The following is a 17,665-nucleotide window of genomic DNA, read 5'->3' as shown; positions in this document are numbered from 1 at the left end:
ATGGAAACAAAACCTCAGAAGTAGCATCATAGTTTTGCAAATGTTTTGTCGTTGGGAACACTTTCAGGTGTTTTTTTTTTGTTGCTTGTGATCCATTGAAGGATTTTTCCTTTCATTTTTTGTTTAAAAGATCCCTCTGCTAATTTTTCTCACCTGTAGCAAAGTGCTCAGGTAAGCTCTCCGTCATAGCACAGGGAGACAGAGATTGTGAAAATCTCCTGCCTTAATAAGAAGAGAGGGAGAGGAATGCCTTGCCTTCCTCATTACACTGCTGTCATTTACTCTTCATCCCCCATACTCTTTAGTGGCATTAAGACGGGATGTAAATTTGACAGTTAACGCTGTTAGAAAATGGCTGGTTCAAGAAGGGCAGGAATTAGAGATGGGCATTAGGCACTGATAAGCTCCTTTCCTCCGCCGTGGCGGCTGCTTAACATTCATGGGAAAGTCATCATCAAACAACGTTATCGCAGCTCTGTTGACGGCCGAGGAACATCATCACTATGATAATTTTTTTTATAGCTGTGAGCCAAAAAAGCACTCTTTTATTTCAGCGGTTTGTTAATGAGATAGGAGCTTGTTGGTATGGGCAATGCAAACTTGCCACTCTCCAGCGTTTGTTTGAGTCCCCCAGTCTCCCGCCCCCCACTCCCGCATCCCCACTCCTCCCCCTCCACGCTGTTTAATGTGGCAGGGAGACGTTTTTATGTACTCCAATAGAAGTGTTCTGTGTACATTGCCGAAGGAGGGCCTTTGTGTGTACCTTCACAGATCAGTTGCTCAGAGTGATATCAGCAAACACTCTAAGCAGCAAGGTACCTGGCATGTGGCACCTGTCAATCACTTACTGACATATACGGTCACGGGTGCAAGGATGTGTTGTACTATAGGTAACAAGGTATACACTGAGTGTACAACACATTAGGAACACTGACCAGGTGATTCCAGATGAAAGCTATGATCCCTTATTGATGCCACTTGTTAAATCCACTTCAATCAGAGTAGATGAAGGGGAGGAGACAGGTTAAAGAAGGATTTTTAAGCCTTGAGAAAATTGAGACATGGATTGTGTATGTGTGCCGTTCAGAGGGTGAATGGGTAAGACAAAAGACTTAAGTGCCTTTGAATGGAGTATGGTAGTAGGTGCCAGTTTGTCACCGGTTTGTGTCAAGAACTGCAACACTGCTGAATTTTTGACGCACAGCAGTTTCCCGTTTGTATTAATATTAGGAAAGTGTTCCTAATGTTTGGTATACTCAGTGTGCTTGGTTGGCCTATAGATATTTTATTTATGGTATATTTCTGGTATGACCATCATAAAGCTTCATTCCCATGTCCCTCACCAACAAAAGTGGTTATTATGATATCTCAGGCCTTTGTTCTGTAGTTAATGTTCCTTTGCTGGATTTCAAAGAGTAAAATGTTATTTAGTTGATTTTTTGTTTGTTTAGTGCATATTTAATTTTAATAGGATCATATCACCTCCGCCTTACCTGCCACCCTAGACCCACTTCAATTTGCATACCACCGCAATAGGTCCACAGACAATGAAATCGCCATCACATTGCACACTGCCCTATGCCATCTGGACAAGAGGAATACCTATGTAAGAATGCTTTTCATAAATTTCAGGTCAGCATTCAACACCATAGTACCATCCAAGTTTATCATTAAGCTTGAGGCCCTGGGTCTCAACCCCGCCCTGTGCAATTGGGTCCTGGACTTCCTGATGGGCCGCCCCCAGCTGGTGAAGGTAGGACACAACATCTCCACTTTGCTGATCCTCAACACTGGGGCCCCACAAGGGTGTGTGCTCAGTCCCCTCCTGTACTCCCTGTTCACCCATGACTGTGTGGCCATGCACGCCTCCAACTCAATCATCAAGTTTGCAGACAACACAACAGTAGTGGGCTTGATTACCAACAACGATGAGACAGCCTACAGGGCGGAGGTGAGGGCACTCAGAGTGTTGTGTCAGGAAAACAACCTCTCACTCAACATCAACAAAACAAAGGAGATGATAGTGGACTTCAGGAAACAGCAGAGGGAGCACCCTCCTATCCACATCTATCCACATTGACGGGACAGCAGTAGAGAAGGTGGAAAGTTTGAAGTTACTCAGAGTACACATCGCAGACAAGCTGAAATGTTCCACCCACACAGACAGTGTTGGGAAGAAGGTGCAACAGTGCCCTTCAACCTCAGGAGGCTGAAGAAATGTGTTTTGTCACCTAAAACTCTCACCAACTTTTACAGGTGCACAATTGAGAGCATCCTTTCGGGCTATATCACTGCCTGGTACGGCAACTGCACTGCCCACAAATGCAAGACTCTCCAGAGGGTGGTGTGGTCTGCACAACGCATCACCAGGGGCAAACTACCTGCCCTACAGGACACCTACAGCACTCAATGTCACAGGAAGGCCAACAAGATCATCAAGGACAACAACCACCCGAGCCACTGCCTGTTTACCGCGATACCATCCAGAAAGCGAGGTCAGTACAGGTGCATCAAAGTTGGAAAACAGTTTCTATCTCAAGGCCATTAGACTGTTAAACAGCCATCACTAACACAGAGAGGCTGCTGCCTACATACAGACTTGAAATCATTGGCCACTTTAATAATGCCACTTTAAAATGTTTAAATATCTTGCATTACTCATCTCATGTGTATATACTGTATCCTATACCATCTATTGCGTCTTACCTATTCCGCTCGATCATCGCTCATCCTTATATTTATATGTACATACTCTTACTTACATTTGTGTGTATTCTATATTTGTTGTGGAATTGTTAGATTACTTGTTAGGTATTACTGCACTGTTGGAACTAGAAGCACAAGCATTTCGCTACACTCGCATTAACATCTGCTAACCATGTGTATGTGTCCAATACAATTTGATTTGATTAATGGTGGAATTGCTTCGTATGTAGCCCATTATTTGTACTCACTTTCAAGTATTCACTTGCTAGGCAAACCAGATGAGTAACCCACTGGGCACAGACGTAAAATTCAACGTCTATTCCATGTTGGTTGAACGTTTTTACAGCATTGGAAACCATTGCAAGTTGAGCGACGCATAGAGTGTTGTCGCTGCCAGCACAAAGAAGCTCTGTTTTGGATGGGGATGCATACACTGTGGACTGTAGATACCCCAAATCAGATTTTGGATTTATGACTTAGCTTTTGTTTGTTGAGTGGTTTAGCAGATATTTGATCTTTTGAGATCCCTACCAAGGGAGCCTACCAAGCATATCTAACTTGCTTTAATTAGTTCAAACATTTTCTGAATGTGAACTGTACTGAATATTGCGATATGCTATTGGTTCATTCTCATTTCAGATATTCCATAAATCATAAACAATGGACCTCTTTTTCGGGTATACAGCGATACACCCTCGTATATACTTTTCACTGTCTGGAACATTACTTTGCCACGTTTCCTGCTTTGAACTCAGACGAACAGAGCTGTTATAGCCTCACTGAATGTCCTGTTGGCTAGAGTTGTTTGTTTTTATATCCATCTCCATGAGCTGTTCATTTCCCACCATAAGGTCCTTCTATCGCTTTCGAAAGAAAAGCATTTCCTCATGGCCTTCACGTCCATGGCACAAAAGCAACGGGTTTGTAAATCCTCTATTGGTTTTGAGCGCTTCCATGCGGTTACATTTATTGAACAGAGAAAGGGCAACTTTGGAAATCAATCGATGTTTATTTCTTACCCATTTGTACCCCAGACATATTTCACGAGGATACTATTGAGTGCGCCCATGACAAAAGTAGGCTACAGTATTTATGAATATTGCTATTCATTTTCTTAAAATGTGCTACATGGCGTTTGTGTCTCATTGCCTGGAAAACGTTGACAAAAGCCAGCCAAGAAGAGATTACAAACCAATTTCAATTGGCATTCCCTCTTTGGTGTATCTTAATCTATATATTGAGTAAGAGACTTTTTAAACAGAAGACAACTGTTTTAGTACCAGGCTTTATTAGTGTCTGGCATGCCTACTGTAGTTCGGTTTCTTCAATACATGTAACCCTTTGTAAACCAAAAGTCTTTATGCCCAACTCTCCCAATAAGGAAGAATGTCAGTAATGCTCTTCTGTTTAGATAGGGGAGTGTTCGCCTGGGTAAGGGGACGGGAAAACAAGCTTTGTTCCACTTGTGTAAAGTCATAAATACCTACCAAAGTGGACTGATAGAGTAATGTAGAGGGTTATGATCGGGTTTAAAATGGTTATTTAATGAAAAGTGAAAATTAAGTCTCAATAAACCCTTTATGAAGCCTATATAGATGGTTTATACATCATTCATAGTTCAGTAAATGTTGTGACATACAAAGCAGGACAAAGAGATAATGACACATTTAGAGACGTATCAGATCTGTATGCCCTGTGTGAAGCATCTATGTTGTGCTTATGAAGACTCTACGCCTTGTAAGTTGTTTGTTTAAAGAGGGTCCGGTCAACCTTTTCTGAGTACATTTACTTAATTTAATTACCATTTCTCTACAATACCAGTATGTTTCAGTAGCCCATTACTTAGTAATCACATTGTCAAAAATCCTCTGTGCCTTTCATCCATCCCACACACCCTGCTGCTGTTTTTGTGGTCCCTTCTTTCACTCTCTCCCTCTCCCCTGTTCACTCTCGCTGTTCCCCTCTTTCACTTCCCTTGCGTTAGTGTTCAAATTCTGAGGGAATGAATGGATTACTCTTACTGAAATAGCTGTAACTCACATTTAAGGTCAAACAGCAAATCCGTTTAGAAAAAAAAACACACAAATAACCCCACTTTTCTCTCTTGTCCACAGTGACCTGCTTCTCAACAGTTCCTCGTCGCGTGGAGCTGAGCCAAGAGCTTAGTGCCACATTGATAGGAGGTAATCTGCAACACTATTTCTTCACTAATATATTTACATTATAGTATTAGACTAAAATAAGCACCGTATGAGGGTGAGAGGTTGAGTGTTGTTGAATGATTGCCTACAAGACTGACAACAAACAGACCCCAAATGAAAGGGGAAGCAATGGGTAACGGTGAAGACATACTGTGATGCAATTCTTCACATTCTGGATTCTAAAGAAAGGCTTGGTTTTGTGACTTCACAATAATGTGTCTCAACCCTTTCATCAAAAAGCATGCCACAATGCCTTAATTCACTTACAGCAAAACTACAACTTATTCTTGGGATGAGAGGCTAAGGCTATTAGATGATGTTAATTATGGATGTCTAAACTAGAAGGATGTGATAATAGAGAAAGGAAGATACCTAGTCAGTTGTACAACTGAATGCCTTCAACTGAAATGTGTCTTCCGCACTTAACCCAACCCTTCTGAATCAGAGAGGTGTGGGGGGGCTGCCTTAATCAACATCCACGTCTTCGATGCCCGTGGAACGGTGGGTTAACTGCCTTGCTCAGGGGCAGAACGACAGATTTTTACCTTGTCAGCTCGGGGATTCAATCTTACGAGCTGACAAAGGTTACGAGTCCAACGGTCACGAATAACCTTTCGGTTACTGGCCCAACTCTCTAACCACTAGGCGAATCGCATGTGTTCTTGAAAATGGTTGACCATAGATCAATAAAAGATGAGGTCAATAGGTCAGAATGGCCACTGTTAACTGATGGAGGAGCACAATGCCATAGCATGGTATTTAGGGTTTTATACAGGTTTTAGAGGTAAGACACAGGGGATTTGAAATAAGCAGAGAAGGGATAAAAATGTGTCCTTGCATAGCTGAATATGATGGAGAGTATCTACATGAAGACTTTATAACACATTCATAATCCATACATAACCCATTCATAACAAGTGAATCATTCTTATGTCAACAGCTAATGTTATATCACAGTAATGGACCTTATCAAATTGCTACAATTACGACCTGCTGCTTATGAATGTGGTATGTATGGTTATGAAGTCCTTATGTAGGCTAGCCTACCATTAAAAGTGTTACCGTTTTTTTCTATATTTTTTTCTATTTTTATATATATATATTTTTAACCTTTATTTAAGTAGGCAAGTCAGTTAAGAACAAATTCTTATTTTCAATGACGGCCTAGGAACAGTGGGTTAACTGCCTTGTTCAGGGGCAGATTTGAGAATGGCATGGCTGAATTATTAATCAATTTTGAATGCTACTTTCTCAGTAAAAGACTCAGACTTTGCGTCAGTTCTTGTGGTGCACGGGTTCACAATTAATGTGTAATTAGCAGGTAATACTTCTTAATTGAAACTGATACTGTTTTAATAGTTTTTAGGAGTACAGTTTTGACAGAAACAAATCCACTCATTCAATACAATCAAACTGGTTGCATGAAAGAAAGAAAGTGAAAAAGGAAAGAGCTTGGAAGCCAACGAAGTGTATTACACACATATTAAAGTCATTTTCTCTTTGCCTCCCAGACCTGGCCAAAACACTTTTAAGTTCCCATTGTACTCCAAGGTATGTCATTTTTTTATATATATATTTTTTTAACTTGTTAACTTTGAAGTAAGCTGGGAAACGCATATAGGTAGAGAGGGGATGGCATCAAATAATCAGCAACTTCAAAAAGCATGCTGCCACTTAGCTCTCCCAAAGCTAATGTCCTCGAGACATTCCGAATGGAAATTATTCAAACTCATTTAGTGGCAGCAAATTGGTCTAAGTTCAATCAGAAAACAGACTGACACTGAACAAGAAGTGCAGCCTAATTATACTTGTTTGTCAAATGAAAATTTCATTTGGGCAGAAATGAAACCTCCCAGCAACTTCTTTTAAGGTGAGCTCCTAGTTGTATTATCAGCTAAATGCAGTAAAAATCCATAATCATATGGTGATAATGAAAATGAAGCCAATGTTAACATTCAGGCTTCCATTACCCCGGGCACATGGCGATAAAAATTAAGTACCATAGTCCTCTGGCAGGCACGTTGACACCCGGGCTGGTCTTTAGCCGCTTAGATGCGTTTTTTTTGCATTTTAAAAACTTTATCAAAGCACTGTTGCCTTGTGGAAAATGTCAATGTGAAATGCACTGAAGGCAAATTGGAATTTCATTAATTGTAAAATTATTGCTTTTGACTGATGTATTACTATGCTTGTTAAGAGCTCGAGAGTGGAACGCTCGCCTGTCTGCTCGGCAGTCTCGCCTCCTCTTGTTCCGTGTCATTTGCTGAAAGTTAGAGATCTACTTTCTGACCAAAATGGAAACGGAGAGTAGTTGCAAGTGAAGGGCAAGTAAGGCAGATCTCGTCGGGGGACATTCATTTCTAACATATTAGCATTATCTTTGTCTATTTGGATCTAAAGGTTGCATTACAGCTGAAAATTATGTGGAAAGAGGAAAGACAATGGACACATGATCAGATACATTGTCTATCTGGATAGAAAGGATCCTGTACAGAGAACAACTATGGGGAAAGATGAAAGACAATGGACACGTGATCCGAGATTTGTAGAAACTTACTTACATCAGAAACGTAAACTATTGTGCAGTCAGATACAGCGTGAGCAACAACGCATCACATACATATTGCATTAGACACAAGGGTTGGTCCTCGATTAACCAATGTTATTATACAGAGAGGTGACCTTCCATGGTCTAGTTGGTAACGACCCGTATGGTTCACCATGGAGATAGGAGCACTCTGAGTACAGCCTATCAACCAGTGCTACAAAGAGTATTGAGCTGCAATTACAACAAGGCTTAAGAGATGCCCTTGTGTGCAGGCATCAGAAAGTCCACAGAGTGTAGGTATCAGTTGATGTACCTGCCCTCACAGAGCTTGTGTGTGTGTTGATTTACCTCTTAATCCTCTGTATTTCAATGTTGTCAATGACGTAGGAGTGGAAGGAGTCAATGAGTTGACCGATCAAGTCCATGAGATTCATTATCAACAGCAAATGGAGACTAAATGTTTCCCAGTAAATTGGGTGTGGAATAATGTTTTGTGTCACACATTGACTCCTGATGGATTCGAAACCCTGACTCTCTATAATGTAGTTACAGTACCATGACACAAGTTTGGAAGCCGCATTTCTCTTTCATTTGTTCTTCCACAAACTCTGCTTTCTTCTCTCACCTCAAGATTGCTATTTACCATACACTAGCACAATTGCCAAAGTAATATGATGCATAGAATATTAACTAAACATAATTTAAAAAATATATATTTATGTATATATGTTTAAACTATACATACAGAATTGTCACATGGCTCATCTCGATTATTCACATCCTTAATTGGATTTGTAATGACGTTTTATACCAACTTATTTCAATATACACTTTTTCAAGCATTGGCCTTTAGGTATAGACAGAGAGCTGCACACAATACATTTATTGCATCGATGAGAACAGTTGCAAATGTATTTGCAGTGGAGCTCTGACCTCTTGTGAACCAACCAGGTAGTGCACTAGTGTGCTACTTAATCGAGAAATACAGAATGAATTATGAATCATTTCTTGCCACTGTGAAAACCATCAAAACTCTTTTTGGCAAATGTTTATGTATCTAGACTTTGTGTGAATGCAAAGCATGATAGACTATATTTTACTGTATGTGGCAAGATGATTTAACCCATGACTACCCATGTGAAACATTGAAGTGACTTTAGGACTTCACATTATGTGCAATTGGATAGTTTGAGTTTGCTGTTTGACCATGTTTTATATTGAAAAAAAACTGCTTATGTATGTAAAATCTTACATTTTCTACCTATTATCCAGCATTGAGAGCTGAGATTCTGTTTCATGAGATGTCTACAGTACACGACATTCTATTATTCAACACCAACAAACGTTGCTGACAACTCCAACATATGACATATGACAGTGGGGATAATCAATGGGTGAAAAGCAAACCGCATGCCATAGACAGTTTGATTTTCTCACCTCTGTGGTGCAGTTTGGTATTTTTACATTGTCACATGTCAATCTGTTACTCCTTGACATCATTTAATTAGATACTGGATTGAGCAAAAAAAAATAAGGCCGTATATAGTTCCGCTTCATGGCCACGAGTTCAAACTCTAATGCATTTAATCATACACCTGACATGGGTGGTACCTTGCTAAACATCTATTCACTATATACCCTATTTATACAAATACACCTCTGATGTTCCACATTGTAAAGGATTGCACAAAACGTCAGCACGTATACAGAATATTATGTAGCATTAATCCATTTTCTGCCATAAACTCTGTACTTGTGGACTACCTGTCCACGGTAATTCTGCCGTCTTTCTATATGATATGGGCATGAACAACATAAACACTGTTACCTTTACAATGAGGCGTTTTATTCAAAATGAAACAATTATCTCCAACTAGAGAAGCACCGTGCCCAATATAAATAAATAAAGCAGGAATAATCTGCTGGACAGCATGATTAGTGTAGACCAAGGCTGACATCCAAATTGGCTGTCTTATCATGTCCAAGTGATTCCAGCAGAGCAGAAACAGTAGATGAAAGCGAAATGATCTTTAAATAGTAGTTTAAGATGGTGGCTCGATAAGTTGTTCCACAACAGTTTTGATCAACGGAGCATGCATTCAGTATATTGCCTATTTAGATACTCCAGATTAGGCTAACTGGTCCGTTTTAATGGTTCACAAATAATAATAAAAAATTCTCAGTGGTAATCTCTTCACAACTTCATTGCATTATCAATGTTACTGACAGTAGCATGCAGCAGCTCAAGCCTGTAGGAAGTAGTGGAAAATATAAAAATTGTAAACTTATTGTAAACGTTTTCATAGTCTATATTTTTCTGCTGTTACAAGACCAAAACATACAATATTAGCAGTAACAATTTGTCATAAATTACTGTCAATAGCAGCCACCACTCATTTGTTTAAGTACAAAAGGTAGTATAATTGATAGTTTACTTTTCTTTAGGTTTGAGTTTATTTTTTAATTTCCTCCAAACTGTTTTCTAGTTAGTTTGCAGGTTATTACTAAAGAAACATCCAGAATCTCCTGGCTAGCCAAATCAGTCTAGGAAAGGCACGGAGATACTAAAACTTGAACTGAAAAGTGAACTGTGCCTTTAAGGAAGACTTTTGAAGTCTAACTAATTATAATAGCGCAAAATGACTTGGCTAAAACTGTAAAACGACGACAACAGCCGAACGACAACAGTTTAGGAGCCACCCCGTGTATTTTGACAATGACAAATTGAAATAGGACCCTTCAGTGGCACACTTATCTTCGTATGACTCTGCCAATGACTACCTAATGTCTAAAAGTCCATGAATAGGATTTGTTGTGGTCTCTTATGAGTAAGCCTCTCAATAAAATGTCCCCGCTGAGGGAAATGTCAATGCTATCCTCCGTGCTAGACAATGCAATGTTTGTTTAAATAATAATTGGAATCTTATCCTGCTGTTTGCTCATCATTTCCCATGTGTGGTTATTCTCGACCTAAACTCCATTTAAGTTTATAATAACATTTCAGAATAGTTCCAGTTCACGTAAACAGAAGGTCTGACGGAGGTACATTTGATTTATTTCTGGGATACAAATGGAGCAGTTTTAATCAAGGGAAACAAAACTTTGCTCAGGTACTCCAGCAGAACATACGGTATAATCTACCTATACGCATGAAAACACTGGGGGAATATAGGAGTGACATACACTGAGTGTACAAAACATTATGAACACCTGCCCTTTCCATGACATAGACACATGAAAACACTGGGGGAATATAGGAGTGACATACACTGAGTGTACAAAACATTATGAACACTTGCCCTTTCCATGACGTAGATTGACCAGGTGAATCGAGGGGAAAGCTATGATCCCTTATTGGTGTCACTTGTTAAATCCACTTCAATCCATGTAGATGAGGGGATGAGACAGGTTAAATAATAACTTTTAAGCCTTGAGACAACTGAGGCATGGATTGTGTTTGTGTGCCATTCAGAGGGTGAATGGGCAAGACAAAAGATGTCCGGGGTATGGTAGTAGCAACGCTAATGGGTTTTTCACGCTCAGCAGTTTGCATGTGTATCAAGAATAGTCCACCACCCAAAGGACATGCAGCCAACTTGACACAATTGTGGGAAGCATTGGAGTCAACATGGACCAGCATCCCTGTGGAACGCTTCTGACACCTTGCTTATACTTACACTACCGGTCAAAAGTTTCGGGTCACTTGGACAGTTCCTTGTTTTTGAAAGAAAAGCAAATGTTTTGTCCATTAAAAGAACATCACATTGATCAGAAAAACAGTGTAGACATTTGTTAATGTTGTACATGACTATTGTAACTGGAAACGGCTGATTTTTAATGGAATATCTACGTAGGCGTAGAGAGGCCCATTATCAGCAACCATCACTCCTGTGTTCCAATGGCACGTTGTGTTAGCTAATCCAAGTTTACCATTTTAAAAGGCTAATTGATCATTAAAAAACCCTTTTGCAATTATGTTAGCACAGCTGAAAACTGTTGTACTAATTAAACAAGCAATACAATTGGCCTTCTTTAAACGAATTGAGTATCTGGAGCATCAGCATTTGTGGGTTTGATTACAGGTCATCCCGGACGTCTTCACTGTTGACGTTGAGACTGGTGTTTTGTGGGTACTATTTAATGAAGCTGCTGGTTGAGGGCTTGTGACGCGTCTGTTTCTCAAACTAGACACTCTAATGTATTTGTCCTCTTGCTCAGTTGTGCACAGGGGCCTCCCACTCCTCTTTCTATTCTGGTTAGAGCCATTTTGCGCTGCTCTGTGAAGGGAGTAGTACACAAGCATTGTATGAGATCTTCAGTTTCTTGGCAATTTCTCGCATGGAATAGCCTTCATTTCTCAGAACAAGAATAGACGGACAAGTTTCAGAAGAAAGGTCTTTGTTTCTGGCTATTTTGAGCCTGTAATCTAACTCACAAATGCTGATGCTCCAGATACTCAACTAGTCTAAAGAAGGACAGTTTTAATGCTTCTTTTCCAGCTACAGTAGTCATTTACAACATTAACAATGTCTACACTGTATTTCTGATAAATGTTATGTTATTTTAATGTACAAAATATTTTGAACGGTAGTGTATGTTGATAGTTTGTCATCATTTGTATTACTGTGTTTTATCTAATGATTTATGGAAAACCAGAACAAATAACTGGTATGTCTTGTCATGACGTTGGAGTCTTATAATGACATATACCTAATATCTCACTGCAAATTACATATTACTAATATGTCACTTTTTGTGACATTGATACAATGATTAAATATCACTATTTTAACATTTTCTAATGAGAACATATTGGGAAATCCTAATTGCCTCTCTCCCACCCTGATTGGGTTAAAGAAGTGCAATACTGATCTCAAACTTGGAAAATAATTTTCTGTCCTCGACTCGTTGAAGAGTTTATTGTCAGTAGGCACAGGAACATACAGTGTGATCATCCAAATTTAACTACCAAGTAAAATAATTTTAAATATGTTATCATATTTTGTACAACAACCTCTAACGGCAAAACAGATCTCAAAGACAGAAGTTCATTTCTAAATTTGTATCTGTGTGGCCTAATGTGAGTGTGTAAGTACAATTACCTGAATATATTTTTTTTATTAGATATTAGATATTTATTAGATATAAGACTCCATATGCAGTGCCTAAAACCATTCTCGGATCGTTTTAGATTTCTTTCCATTAGTGTCTCATTGTGTCTGAGGGACTGCTTTCCACAAGTGCTGGCTAGCTGCTTACCAAATGAGGTTATAGTGTTTCCCCTACCAACTGTACATTTCAATAATTTGTTGGAGGGGCCTCTCACTGTCACTTTTTATCATATTATCAATGACGACTCAATTTCGCTCTGGCCACTCCAAATGGAGAGCTGACCCCGGCCCCATTACAGTCCTGTAATGAAGTGCAATGGAGTGGTAATTGGTCCACATTATACCAGATCAGGTAACATTAGACGTATTTCCTTATCACAATGAGCCCTGCTGCTGACTCTCAATGAGAAACGAAACACAGTCCCTTTCTTATGCAGGCTATCATCCAAATAACATTTTAGCTACTAGGCTATACCACCCCTTCCTATTTCAGTTTTGCATTTCAAGATTGCACTCCACATACTTAGGTTGCAACTTGTTTCTGGTTTCCCTCTGCCCTAAAAACTCCTGAAAAACTCCCTTATTACTAATGCAGATATGTGGGAGATGTCTCCAAGGATGGGGAAGTACAGTGAGTGAGCTGGTAACATGAGCGTCTTCCTGTAATGTGAGATGTACAGTCCTGGTCTGGCCCATTGTGCCTCTGTGGCTCCATCCATGTCTCCACGCCATGCATTGCAATATTGTTCTCTTATGTCCCGGTGTAAGTCAAATGAAACGGCATAGTCGTACTCCACCTTTTTGAAATGATATCTCACTCTACTCTAAGAAGTGTTTTTCGGACAGAAATCCCCAACCCATTATGGCACATTTCTGAAACAGTTAATTAATTTAAGGATATTTCAAGATATCACTTCAATTCCCAATCATATCTTTGAGATGAGAACATATCCCAGGGAAATTCTAGTAACATGTGTTGAGAATGACAGTGGCCTGGGTAATAATTCTATGAGTCATACATATGCTTAACTTTTCTACTATTTTGTCAAATTATGAATTATGCAATTTCCAAGTTTCCGTCTGCTGGAAAAACTGAGCTGAATAACACATTTCCCTAGCGTTGCAGTACTAGCGTTGCAGTACTCGCGGTGCAGTACATGAAACAAGTTTTCCAAATCTCAAACATTCAACCTTTAGATTATTTCTCCTCTTGATAGTGGCAGGCGGTAGGTAGCCTAGTGGTCAGAGCGTTGGACTAGTAACCTGAAGGTTGCAAGATTGAATCCCTGAGCTGACAAGGTAAAAAATCTGTTGTTCTGCCCCTGAACAAGGAAGTTAACCCACTGTTCCTAGCCCGTCATTGAGAATAAGAATTTGTTCTTAACTGACTTAACTGGTAAAAAATAAAAATAGAAACGTGACACTGCAAGGTCAGTTTACTGCATATCATGTATAGTAGGGTTGAGATCAAAACAGTGGAAGGGACAAGATAAATGGAAAGCAGCGACAACGTCTAGTATTGATTCATATACTGTAACGCTAGTGTGTACAAAGTGAGCATAGAATTGAAGAACAATGATCCAGAAGAACAATGAACTTGCCATTCTGAAATACTGCAGTGCAGCCCCTGCTCTGAACTAAGTCAGGTTCTCTGGTAAGGTCAAAGCCAAAGCCATGAACACTCACTGAGGAATAAAATACAGGATATTGGATAACAAGGTTAAAATATAGGAGCAGAATATGCTCTTATTAATCTCAGGCTGCGGGGATTTGACTTGAGCCACTTATTAATAGACAGTGGTTTTGAGGGAGTCCAAACAAAAGATAAAGATACAGTCATGCTCATGGCAGAGTTAAAAGAAATAAGGATATTTCCACAGGAAATTGAACTTGGAGACAGGTCATGGATCACCAGACTTCAGAGAGAGTTGCAGGAGTCAGAGGTGAGCATTTCTTAGAACTATTAAAAAGACAAACAGAAGGGGATCAAAAACAAAAACAAATGCAATCTGCTATTAAGCCCCTCGAGTCGATTAACGCACCGTTGCGTCAATCTATGTAACATGATACAAAATCCCCATCAAAATCCGTCAGTTTAAACTAGTGATATCTGGGTTGTATTGTTGTTGTTGTTGTTGTTGTTGTTGCATTGGATCCGTCTCATTCCACCGCATCCGCCGATGTCGCACATCTGAGGTGAAAGGTGGCAGAGCGGAAGCGATTTTGGTGTTTGTCAAGACCATGAGAAATCTTGAAAATCGGTCTGCGCACGAACACGTCTGTGGCGTCCGACAGGTTTTGACCTCCACAACTATTACCATGAATCATGGTCTTCGTTTTTGCTCTACAACCCCCACAACCCCCACAAGTGTCAGGAGACTGAAGTCTGAAGCCGATTCAGTCGATGTGCCAACTTCTGTTTGTAGCATCCGAACCGTTTGTGCTACAAACTAATGTGACCCAATAGTGAAAAGGGGAGATTCTCACAAACACAATGACCCCACAAGTGTCACGGGACTCATTTTAAGGTAACTGGTACCGGTAAAAGAAAACTGGAAGTATTAAGTATTAAGTATTTCTTATATCTCCTAGATATAGGATAAACACTTAAAAACCTTTCTTATGATAATGTTTTTTGCAGTTTTTTTTGCCATTTATGAATGTGTTATTCAATGTGTTTCTATGGGCTATAGTAGTAAAGGTCAAATTCAATATTTTATCAAATACAATTATCCATAGTATGACCATCTTAAAACAATTCCATATGTCAGCTTAGAACGGCTTAGAGTTTTACGAATTAAAGAGAAAAGAGAAGTGCAGAGTGATTCCATGCCTGGGGGCAGCAACATTATTTCATATTTAGATAATTCAATCATATGTATCGGTCTCGTATAGCTCTAGAATTGTAATTGTGGAAACATCCAATATTAGGTAATAGAGTAAACATTTTAGAATTGATGATGGGTATGTGTACCGAGATGGCCAGAAGTACAGTGCCTTGCGAAAGTATTCGGCCCCCTTGAACTTTGCGACCTTTTGCCACATTTCAGGCTTCAAACATAAAGATATAAAACTGTATTTTTTTGTGAAGAATCAACAACAAGTGGGACACAATCATGAAGTGGAACGACATTTATTGGATATTTCAAACTTCTTTAACAAATCAAAAACTGAAAAATTGGGCGTGCAAATTTATTCAGCCCCCTTAAGTTAATACTTTGTAGGGCTACCTTTTGCTGCGATTACAGCTGTAAGTCGCTTGGGGTATGTCTCTATCAGTTTTGCACATCAAGAGATGTTTTCCCATTCCTCCTTGCAAAACAGCTCGAGCTCAGTGAGGTTGGATGGAGAGCATTTGTGAACAGCAGTTTTCAGTTCTTTCCACAGATTCTCGATTGGATTCAGGTCTGGACTTTGACTTGGCCATTCTAACACCTGGATATGTTTATTTTTGAACCATTCCATTGTAGATTTTGCTTTATGTTTTGGATCATTGTCTTGTTGGAAGACAAATCTCCGTCCCAGTCTCAGGTCTTTTGCAGACTCCATCAGGTTTTCTTCCAGAATGGTCCTGTATTTGGCTCCATCCATCTTCCCATCAATTTTAACCATCTTCCCTCTCCCTGCTGAAGAAAAGCAGGCCCAAACCATGATGCTGCCACCACCATGTTTGACAGTGGAGATGGTGTGGTCAGGGTGATGAGCTGTGTTGCTTTTACGCCAAACATAAAGTTTTGCATTGTTGCCAAAAAGTTCAATTTTGGTTTCATCTGACCAGAGCACCTTCTTCCACATGTTTGGTGCGTCTCCCAAGTGGCTTGTGGCAAACTTTAAACGATACTTTTTATGGATATCTTTAAGAAATGGCTTTCTTCTTGCCACTCTTCCATAAAGGCCATATTTGTGCAATATACGACTGATTGTTGTCCTATGGACAGAGTCTCCCACCTCAGCTGTAGATCTCTGCAGTTCATCCAGAGTGATCATGGCCCTCTTGGCTACATCTCTGATCAGTCTTCTCCTTGTATGAGCTGAAAGTTTAGAGGGACGGCCAGGTCTTGGTAGATTTGCAGTGGTCTGATACTCCTTCCATTTCAATATTATCGCTTGCACAGTGCTCCTTGGGATGTTTAAAGCTTGGGAAATCTTTTTGTATCCAAATCCGGCTTTAAACTTCTTCACAACAGTATCTCGGACCTGCCTGGTGTGTTCCTTGTTCTTCATGATGCTCTCTGCGCTTTTAACGGACCTCTGAGACAGTGCAGGTGCATTTATACGGAGACTTGATTACACACAGGTGGATTGTATTTATTATCATTAGTCATTTAGGTCAACATTGGATCATTCAGAGATCCTCACTGAACTTCTGGAGAGAGTTTGCTGCACTGAAAGTAATGGGGCTGAATAATTTTGCACGCCCAATTTTTCAATTTTTGATTTGTTAAAAAAGTTTTGAAATATCCAATAAATGTCGTTCCACTTCATGATTGTGTCCCACTTGTTGTTGATTCTTCACAAAAAAATACAGTTTTATATCTTTGTTTGAAGCCTGAAATGTGGCAAAAGTTCGCAAAGTTCAAGGGGGCCGAATACTTTCGCAAGGCACTGTATGTGGACCCCTGCTCGTCAAACATCTCATTACAAAATCATGGGCACTAAGATGGAGTTGTTCCACCTTTACTACTATAGCAGCCTCCACTCTTCTGGGAAGGCTTTCCACTAGATTTCGGAACTTTGCTGTGGGGACTTGCTTCCATTCAGCCACAAGAGCATTTGGGAGGTCAGGCACTGATGTTGGGTGATTAGGCCTGGCTTGCGGTTGATGTTCCAATTCATCCCAAAGGTGTTCGATGGGGTTGAGGTCAGGGCTCTGTGCCGGCCAGTCAAGTTCTCCTAGACCGATCTCGACAAACCATTTCTGTATGGACCTCACTTTGTGCATGGGGGCATTGTCACTGTTGCCACAAAGTTTGGTGCACAGAATCTTCTAGAATGTCATTGTATGCTGTACCGTTAAGATTTCCCTTCACTGGAACTAAGGGGCCTAGCCAAAACCATGAAAAACAGCCCCAGACCATTATTCCTCCTCCACCAAACTT

Source organism: Oncorhynchus masou, chromosome 23, assembly GCF_036934945.1.
Source record: "Oncorhynchus masou masou isolate Uvic2021 chromosome 23, UVic_Omas_1.1, whole genome shotgun sequence".
In the NCBI taxonomy this organism is placed as follows: domain Eukaryota; kingdom Metazoa; phylum Chordata; class Actinopteri; order Salmoniformes; family Salmonidae; genus Oncorhynchus; species Oncorhynchus masou.
Note: the sequence above shows the minus strand (reverse complement) of the source record.